We start from the raw sequence: 10,513 nt of genomic DNA on the forward strand, positions 1-10,513 counted from the left end.
AATTTTAGCATATTGCTACTCGCTCTGAAAATAGTTTATACTATTCCNTTCACTAGATCGATTCAGTAGATCAATATCTGCAATTTAAAAAAAAAATCGTTAGAATCCTTGCTTTTTTGCGGCAGTTATAAACGATTTCATCAAAAGTTGCTATTAAGAGAGGAAAAAAGAAGCGTTCGTACTCAAAAAGAAAAAAATTCATTATTCGAAAAATTCGCATTTCTGAGCAAAAAGAAAAAATACGTGTCTCCTTAAATTGTTCAAGGAACAATCCCTGTGAGTTTTATCGCAAACTTAAATGAGCCCCGATTTTTAAATTGTCAATAAAATAGATGTCCAGCTTTTAGACTACTTAACGTTTCAGTATTGCTTTTCAATGACATTTTATGTGCAATTAACAAATGACCAAAAAATTTATATCCAGTTTTCAAGTGCCATCAATTTATGGCCAATTTTCAAATGTTCAGAAATTTTAAAAAGACTTAAAATCTATGCACACTTTTTAAATGAAATATCGTGTTCATACATATGTCTAGTTCAGCAATAAACAAAAATATACCTCCAATTTTTAATGACCATAAATTCATGTCTAGTTTTTAAACCACCAAAACTAAACGTTTGCCGGGTTTGCAAAAAAAAAAACAAAATTCATGTTAGACCAAAAAGTGATTGGTTCTCAGTAAAATAGTTTATTCAATAATGTTTACTATTTTGCTAAAACAATCGTTATAAACACTTACACTTCCGCTGAGAAAAATTGTTATTAAAGTATCTAGCTAAAGCTCATGCGAGTCAAAGTAAAACTGTATTTTAAAGCTATACGCTGAAAGCACTTTTTTCTCGACCTTCACACTACTCTGTATTTTTTCTTTATTTTCTCATTGCGCTGAAGCCTAAACGTATGCTTTCATGCACGTACACAAGGCGTACACATAAAACATATATAAATGGCAATTAACTAGTGTCTGAAGCCAAATTCAGAGTTAATTAAAGCGATGTGTACAAGTAATTAAGCCAAAAATATTTGCGGGTCGAGTTCAAATTAAAAATTAGAATTCACAAACAAAAACTAAAAATGAGTTTATTAAAAATTGTGAACTAACAATTTTAAGTAGACGTATGCGTATGTGCATACATATGTATGCCTTTAGGCGTTAATTGTGTATATATTTCAAAGCAAAACAAAAAATGGAAAAAATTACAAAAGTAATAAAAAACACTGTGTGAAATTAACCGCCGGCCCAAAAACTGTTTTACAAAACCACCAACAGCGCTGCTCTTAGGCAAAAGTAAATGAGATTGCCAGTTTTTTAGGCTTCCATATGATTGTGTTGCCTACTTTTTCATATACAAAATATTGCATGCATCTAATAAAAGTGATTGTGGTTGCTGCTCTATAAAATAACAACAAAACACCAAAAAGGCGCATGCAATTTGTAAATTAATTTTTGACATTAATTCCCAGCTAAGAACTAGCTAAAAAATTTTTGCTGGAAATTTTAACTTAACTTAAACATTTATGACTTAAAATCGTTGAACGAGGCAACTGGGAAAAGCACCTTTTATTTTCTCGCCAACAGAAACTATAAAGCCTAAAAAAAAAACAACTACAAAAGCGGTGGTGACCAAACTAAACTCAGTATTACCCACTTCTCATACGCACTTATTTTGCCTGCCCTTTTTCACTGCTTTTAACCACAAAATAACCCCAACAGCTTAGCCATTAAACTACTACTATTTTCTAGGCGTAAAACCCTTTTCACATATTCTAGGAAGTTTTTTTTTTTGTTTTAAGAAATTAATATGCAGACTTAAATTTTATATGCTAACATGAAATTCTACCAGCTGATGGCTTTTAGTTTACATTCGCCAGTTTAAAAATTTACTCTGCTTTCTGCTTCAACTGTTCCCCTTATCCACTTTGTCCAGCCCATTTCTGACGATTTGCACTTCGGCAGCATGAACTGAAATTTTCGAAAATAACCAGAAATGTTTTCATATCAACTATGAAATATGAGCAAATTCTATGCGTGTACGTATGTATTTACATATCTGTGTGTTTTCTTCTCAGCTTTGCAAGTATTTATATATGCAAATACATGTCTATTGACTACCCTGTAGGAAACCAACACACCTATTTAGAGAAATAGTTTATAAACGGCGGTGCAGCGCCAGATGCATTCTACTTGGGTAAACTACCGACGACGACCTAAACCTAGCCCCAGGGTGCTCAAAAAGATGGTCAATACATTTAGAGCTACCATGCGGCAGTGCGGAATGGACGTACTAATTATCTTGGTAGGGCTCTTAACCAATCCTCCTCCGTACAAAGGGGCTGAACCTCCATATACCTAGACCCTCTTTAAACGAATTCACTTAATATCTTGACATTCCGTCATCTAACCGTACATTAGTCCTACACTCTAAAAAAATGTGTATTTAAATTTGCGCATACTAAGGGAGGTAACCAGTTTCCTGTCTTAATGATTGCAAATTTACACACCGTGTTAATTAAATTAAACAATACTTTCTTATTTTGCTTAGGTACCATACGGGTGGCGTAGAACAAATTTCAAATTTTTTTGTTGAATTCTAAGCACTTATTGTTTAAAATTGCGCAGTTTACACATAAAATGTCTAAAATTTGCTCTAAAAACTTTCTTTTTAATTTCCACATAATAGAAGAGGTACCCACACAGATTCCTGTCCTAATGTGCGCAAATTTACACACCGTATAATAAAATTAAACACTGCCTGTTTACTTCTGCATACCAAATTTTTCACTTACAGCAAAATTACACATAAAATATTTAAAAATTTAGTAAGTATGAGCACTTAATATTTCTTATTAGTGGGAAATGTAATTTTACATTCAAAATTTTTGCAATTTTAAACATTTAATTTTTATATTTATGTGTTTATTTTAAACATCTCTCATGTTTAAAATCATATCCTGAACATTTTATGCGTATATCGAGCCCTAACCGCCAAAATAACGTAAGCGACATTTTTTTCAACATTTAATTTTTGATGCAGAAATATTCCTAGAGCAGCTAGATGGATTTCTGCATTAAAAAGAAAATTTGTTAAAAAAATTTCGCGTACGTTATTTTGGCGGTTAGGGCTCGATATTTACAAAGATTATGGTTAAAAAATAAATACTTTTCAGTGATAGTTTTACGTGCACTTTCTATAGTGTACTTACAGCCTTATTATGTATCTCGAACGATAGGCCGCACGGACCAATCGCCCGAGACGACATCGTCACTGTTTGCAATTTTATTACTCTAGTGGCCGTCTTCGTCTTGCTTTACATCGATTAGGTTGCAATCGTCTCGGTTACTTTTAAACCGGCAAGAATGATGCCTCCTCAATAAAAAAATATTATAGAATTTTGTTTAAGAGCGAAAATCCGGACTAAGACTTTTAAAGCTTTTTTAAAAAAATTTTTTCTTAAAAATTCGTTATTTTGTAATCAAGTTCTTCTAGCAAAGGAGCGTTAAAACAAACTATGTTCTTTGAACAATGTCACCATTAACTTTTAAAAAAAAATATTAAGATAATGCCTTTCTTTTAACAAAGTTCAGATATTTGAGTTCAGCCTCCTTGGAAGGTGGTGTGCGATATGAAATGTAAGTCTTTCCAGTCTCCCAGTGCTTGGTATGCCTATTTTCATATGTGTTTGCTATAATAAGAAAATCTTTTTTCTAAGCTTTATCGCCTTTTATGTCATAAACTCATTTTACGACATTCAGCACAGTTTAATCGCCACTAATTTCTAAGACCCTTTTTTGCATATACATAAGTACACTTATGGAGTGCAGTTGGACTGAAGAGCAAGCAGCGAAGCCGCATACGGCTTTTTAGTTTTGTTATAAGCCTTTCTGATATTTTTGATATTTAAATCGTTCGTATAATTTTAACATTTTACTACTACACACTGCAACCATTTACAACTTCACAATCTCAGTATGCTGAATAAGTTTCCCATGTACATAAGTATATGCAAACCGTTCATAGTTAGTAGCATCAACGCAAAACCAGATACATTTGTGCATATGCCTATGAACATTCACATATTCAACTCTCCGCCTTCTTCGATATGAACGTTTGCCTGCTTTCAACTATTTTTAGCAAGTGTATTTTATTTATCTATGTATTTACATTAGGGTGGTCCTCTATCGGCAATACCATGGTCACAGATATCATATAAAAATTTTGGTCTCAATTGGAAACTGAGGCGGGTCGCACAGGTGGAAAAGTTCAGATTCCTCGATAGACTCGAAAGCTTTAAATTAGTTGTTTTTTCATCTGCCCAGAATCGATACTACCATAGTCGATGATATCACACATATAAATTTTGGGCCCGATTGGAGTTAAGGCGTGCCGCAAAGAGGTCAATGGCCGGATGCCCCTATGGAGACTCCAAAAATTAAATTTATTTTTTCATTTAATACTGAAAATCGATACTACTAATGGTAAAGATTTCACATATAGATTTTGGTCCCGATTGGAGTCGGTTAAGACGTCTTCATATGGTAATATGAACTTCGCCCCCGAGTGCGACACGACTTTACCGTCTCCAATCGGACGAAAATTTATATGTGACATCTTCGACTATAGTAGCATCAACTTCAATTATCTTCCTACATTTAAGAACCACCCTAATATACATACATATTTCCTATCCTTGGCTTACATGAAAATCTGAAAATCTAATACTCCTAGCATTTTAGTCCTCTATATTCCACACTTCAGAAATGAGTATTTCAGTTTTTCCGGCCTACTTCCACCCCAATAAAGATTTTGTTTATGTCCAGTACTCTCTGTCATCTTTTGTCCTTTGTTGTTCCCCAGCAGCTGTTGCCATCAAACTAACAATGTTGTAATAATTTTGACCAAAATGGGTTTTATTAAGAATATTCGTCACATTTTATTTTCATGTAAGAGAATTAAAAAAAAAAAATCAGTTCGCTCAGTATGGCATTCATATACATAGATATGTATGTGTGAAGGTAGCTGAAATTTAAAAATTTAAAGCACTTGCATCTTTTTAACTCCAAAGACGCAGATAATAGCGATTTATAATCTATCTACTTCAGAAGTCTCTTGGAATTTTACTATGCTTTAGGTAAGGGTGAGGAATTCTTGACCATAGACTTTTTATCACTATAAAAAGCAAATAAACCCCGAAAAAATATCGAAACCAAAGGTCCCCTGAAAATTACCGAAATAAAAGTAGAAAATATTCGGAAGACCCGGAAAAATTTTGAAACTTTCCACAAAAATCCCGAAGTGTTTCTAAAAAAATCCGATAAGTCCCATAGAATCCCAAAACTCGTGAAAAATCCCGCAGTGTCTCAAGAAGTTCATGACAAGAAGACACGAAAATTCCTAAGAAATCTTGAAGAAACGAAAGATCCCAAAAACTTCCGATTGTGGGCGAAAAATCCAATGGGATATTGAAAGAATTCAAGAAGAACCGAAAAAAGTCCAAATAGTCACAGAAAATTTTAAAATATCCCGAAGAAATCCCCGTAGTGACATAAAAAAAAAAAGACAAACCCCAAAATCCGCAGTAAAAATGCCGAAGCATTCTAAGACCTAGGGATCGGAGGGATAGTGAAAAATGAATACAGTTCCGAAGGATCGCGAAAACATTCTCGGAGGGTCGAAAACGCCGATAAGTTCAGAAAAAACGAAACTTCCCTTAAAACCTTCGCAAAAATTCCAAAAAGTCCCGAAAGATGTCCAAAGTACGCAACAAAATTTCTAAGGGTCTTGAAATAGTCCCAAATAGTCATGAAAAAATACCAAAGCTCTCGAAACCCATGAAAATTCGAAAAACCGGAAGAATCCGAAAAAAATATGTTCTCAAAGTCCAAGCAAAAACGAAATTTCCCGAAAAAAACCTGCGATGAATTCCCAAAAATCTTGAAAGATCTCCAAGGTATGCAAAAAAATTCTTAAGACTTCAAAAAAGTTCCTAATAGTCACGAAAAAATCCTAAAGTTCCCGAAACCCTCAAAAAATTTTAAAATTTCCTAAAACGTCTTGCAAAAATCCCGAAAAGTCCCGAAAATTCCGAAAGGTTCCGGAAAATTGTGAAACATTCCGAAGAAATCCTCGAAAAGTCTAGTAAGGAGACAAACTCGAAAAAGCGCCGTAAAAAGCATTATAAGGCCGAAATATCTGGTAAAAAACGAAGTGTAAGGAAAAGTTCTTAAGGCCCCGAAAAATCTCGAAAAACGCCGATAAGTCCAGAAAAAACTAAACTTCCCGGAAAAAGCTGGAAATGTTTCCAAAAATTTTCGAAAAATCTCCAGAGAACCATACAAAATTTAAAAAAATCGCGAAAAGTCTCAAAAAATCGCGAAAAATCTGGAAAATTTGCGATAGCTCGAGAAAAGGTATCAAAGGGTCACAAGAAAATCAAAAAGCACCGAAATATATTTCCTCTCAAGAAATTCGGAAAGTGTCCGAAGATATACTTGTAAACTTCCGAAAGAAAAATTGGAAATGGCGTCGTACAATTTTTCAGAAGTTACCATTGGAATCCTTTCTCAGTGCGGAGTAATTTTTTTTGTGAGTTAAAAAAACATTTCTCTTACTAATTTCCGCAAAAAATATAGAATTTTCCTTCATTTTTTATTTTGATAAAATAAAAATAAAAACATCTCATTTTTTTTTTGTTTTTTTTTCAGATTTCCTCGAGATTTTTTCAACTTTTTGACAGTTTTTTCGGGTAATTTTTCGGAAATATTTTCCGATATCTTAAGTGATTTTTCGAGTTTTTCTTCGAGATGTTTCGGAATATTTCGTGATGTACATATTTTTTAGGATCTCTTGATAAGTTTTGTGAACTTTACGGAATTGTTTTCCGGACCTTTTAGTAATTGTCGTTTGGCTTTTTCCTCTTAATTTCACTACGGCGATTTTTCAGGACGTTTCAGTGTTTTTTTAGATTTTTGTCTGGATTTTTCGTGCATTACTTTCTGGAAAGTTTTATATTATCTTGGGTATTTTTCGGAAGACTTCGTATTACATAAATTTAGCAATCTCTTTTGGCAAAATTTCGAAGTTATTTTTGGTACTTCCGTTTTTTTCGAGATCTTTCAGAATAGTGCTTGGCACATTTTTCAGTATCTTTCGGGACTTCTCAAAATTTTAATGGAGTTATTTTTAGAAACTTGTTGAGTTCTTTTTTGTATTGTTCGTAGTTTTTCGCATTACTTCCTGATAAATTTTTCAGGATTTTTTAGAAAATTTTCAGGACCTTGGGAGAATTTTACTGAAATGGTCTTTCGCGAATTTCGGAATTTTTTTCACACTACCTTTGTGCTTTACGTTATGAAAGCTTTTGGAACTCTCCGGATTTTTCGGGAGGCTTCGTGTTTTATTTTTTTTTTTTAATATCCTTCGGGAAATGTGCAGGCCTTTTTCGGGTCTTACGGAATTATTAAGCGAAAGTTTTCGGGCTTTACTTCTGGAGGTTTCGGGGCACTTCCACCATTTCGGGAAGTTCCTGGGTTTTCCTGGGTCTCTTCTGAGCCGTTTTCGGGTTTTTTGCGGCATTTTCATCGATTCATTTTTTTGCCGTTATCGTTCGGGATTTTTGGAAACTCCGGATAGTGTCGGGACTGCCTGTATAATAAAAACCAATTATTACCGTTAGTGCTTCTATTGTGTATAAAATTGCGTCCCTTCGCGTTTAAAAAAAGCGAGAATATGAAATATTTTCTGTAATTTTCTAATGTAACTGTTGTGTGCGTGCATTCGAATTGGCTTCCAAGTTTCGAGCTCACTGCCTTACGAAACCGAAATCCCACTCGCGGCGCACTGCAATCACTTTGCACTGCCTTCCATGCCAACTGCTGTCCGAAAGCTTAAATGTTTAATCACACTCTTGTGTATTATGTCATAATGCTCTTAAAAAGTACACTTTTATTTATATTAGATACGTTTATCCTTTGCCCCACTCCTGCTACCAACCGACATTAACTTACTACACCGTCACCATAACCATATGGCCGGCCACCCGTCGTTTGCCGCCGTCGTTTGGGTCACTCACTCGACTGCTGGCTGGCTAGCAGCCTCATAAACTTAAACCACAAAATGCGTTGCAAGTGAGTAAACAACAACAGCAACAACAACAACAATTGCACAACCGAAAGCAAGCACAAACAGTAATAGGCGAAAGAAAAGTTTTGTTTTAAACAAATTTTAAGCGACTGACAAAAACTTTGCTCGCTTTTGAACCCTTTTTTTTAGATAAGTATTCTGTTTTTGTATTTTTACTTTTCAGTTTGTTATGCAACTAAATTAACTTTATTGCTTTATTCAATTCCATTACTGCGCGCCGGTATAGCTGAGCGCCAAAGCACTGAGCAAGCCAGCGCTCAGCGGGTTTGGGTGCGTCTTTGCCCCTTTTTCGCTGATTTACTTATGCATGTGTACGAATGCTGTGCGTTGCCATAAAATCAGCAGGACATTAACAGTGGCAAAGCGGAAGTGAAAAAAAAAAAATAGAATAGACCGCAGCGCCTAAGTGTGTGTGTGCATGTGTGCGTGTGAATGCGTGCATGTGTGTGCCACTGTGGCAAAAAGTTGCTCTATTTCGTATGTTACGCCAGCCAGCTTAAATACTAAGCGTTGTGACAATTTGAAAACGGTTTTACAAATGTCATTTCTATTCAAATTTTGCGTAGCACAAACCATTTAATGCGCTGGCGGTGGGTGGGCGGTGCCGCAAAAAGCTTGAAACGCCTTCCACAATGCGGCAATGGCATTTAAATGCTCTGATCTTCTTCTTTCCGCTTGTTTTGTTAAGTTTTGCATTCGAATTGGTGTTTTGTTTGTTGTTGTTGTTGTGGTTTTTTTTTTCTGGTCTGTGCCGCCTTTTGTGGCACAGAAGGGATTTGTGTTGATTTGGAAATATTTTCAGGCAATTTGTATGACACATATTAAATTGTTGTACTTGTAATGGAGTACAAATGTCAGGGTTGGGTGAACTGGTGTGAGTTGAGGTTGCCGATGCTTGGCATATAAATATTACACTCGCAAGCGATAAAAAAGGAAGTTAGTAAATTTACTCAATTTTTTTTCCTACGATTTGTAGGGAAAGGGTTGAGGAATGAGTTTGAAAAGTGTCATTGTAGTAGTAAATAAATTTACTGTGGACTATAAAAAGGGTTAAGAAGGGATCTATTTGATTATGCCCGTCTAACCGAATTTAAGCTAATCTATAAAGTTACTGGATTTTCCTAAAGTTGCAGACAGCATTTTCCATTGCGCCACGCCAGGGGTGCATTATTGGAGCCACTCCGACGAATGTGGTTTAAGCGCGCGTGCGGCTTGGAACAGGCGCCTCGCTATATAGATGTGTGCTCGACAAATTTGGCACAGGATATTGTTGGTGGCTGGGTTTACGATCCGCCAGGCAAAACAGAGTTCCAATGCAAAGTACCATTTTACCCTTTTCTTTTGATGAAAAGCGAAACCAGTGACCGTATCAGTTACAACTTTTATTAAAAAAAAAATCGATTTTTAACAATTATTTTTTGATTTTTATTTAATTACTCCTTAAATAACAAATATTTCTGATTTTTATTTTATAAATCCAAAATAACAATTATTTTTGATTTTTATCTAAATAATCGGCATATAAAAGTTATTTTTGATTTTTAAATTATTTGTCTTAGATAACAGTTACTGAAGACATTTATTCATAAAAGTCATAAATAAAAAACAGTCAGTGATTTTTACTTTTAAAAGTCATCAATGTAAATCAGTCACTGTGTTTTATTTTTTTAACCATTCTATTAAAAGTTATTTGCATAAGTCGTAGTAAACTTTTGTTCTCCAACACGTTCTTAACTTCCAAAAATGATATGACTTTTATACGTATGAATTAAAAAATATAAGTAGGCGACTGATTTATATTGATGACTTTTAAAAATAAAATTCACTGACTGATTTTTATTGTTGATATCTATAAATAAAAGTCTTCAAAAACTGTTTTCTAAGACACTCAATAAGAATTTAGATATAAATCAAAATAATTGTGATGCTAGATTTATAAAATAAAAATCCAAAATAATTGTTATTTTTCTAAATAATTTTGCATAAAAAATCGCTAATAGAAATGTATTTTCAAATTTGATTCGCGGTGAAAAAATAAATCGATTGGTATGTATTACCTAGTTGTAGAAGATTTCTTTAATAGTGAAGTTTTCAATGACAGTTTTCATCAATAACTGTTATGTTCGGTCCCTGACCGAAAGCTTAAAAGCATATGTGCCTTTGCTTAGCTGGTTGAAGTGCTCGCGATGACAAAGGCTGGTTTTAACGCCATCCAAGAAATGCGAGGATCGGGGCAAAGCAAGTGAAATGTGGTGTCTCGTGACGTGTACTACAGCTGCCATTAAAACAACGCAAATTCGGTTTCACATTTGTGGTGAAAAAGAGACTTCGCCGCCTAATAAAGACTTATCGTTCACCCTAGTGCACGAGT

Source organism: Rhagoletis zephyria, unplaced genomic scaffold (genome assembly GCF_001687245.7).
Source record: "Rhagoletis zephyria isolate East Lansing unplaced genomic scaffold, Rhagoletis_zephyria_1.1 Rzeph_scaffold_00019, whole genome shotgun sequence".
Taxonomy (NCBI): Eukaryota; Metazoa; Arthropoda; class Insecta; order Diptera; family Tephritidae; genus Rhagoletis; species Rhagoletis zephyria.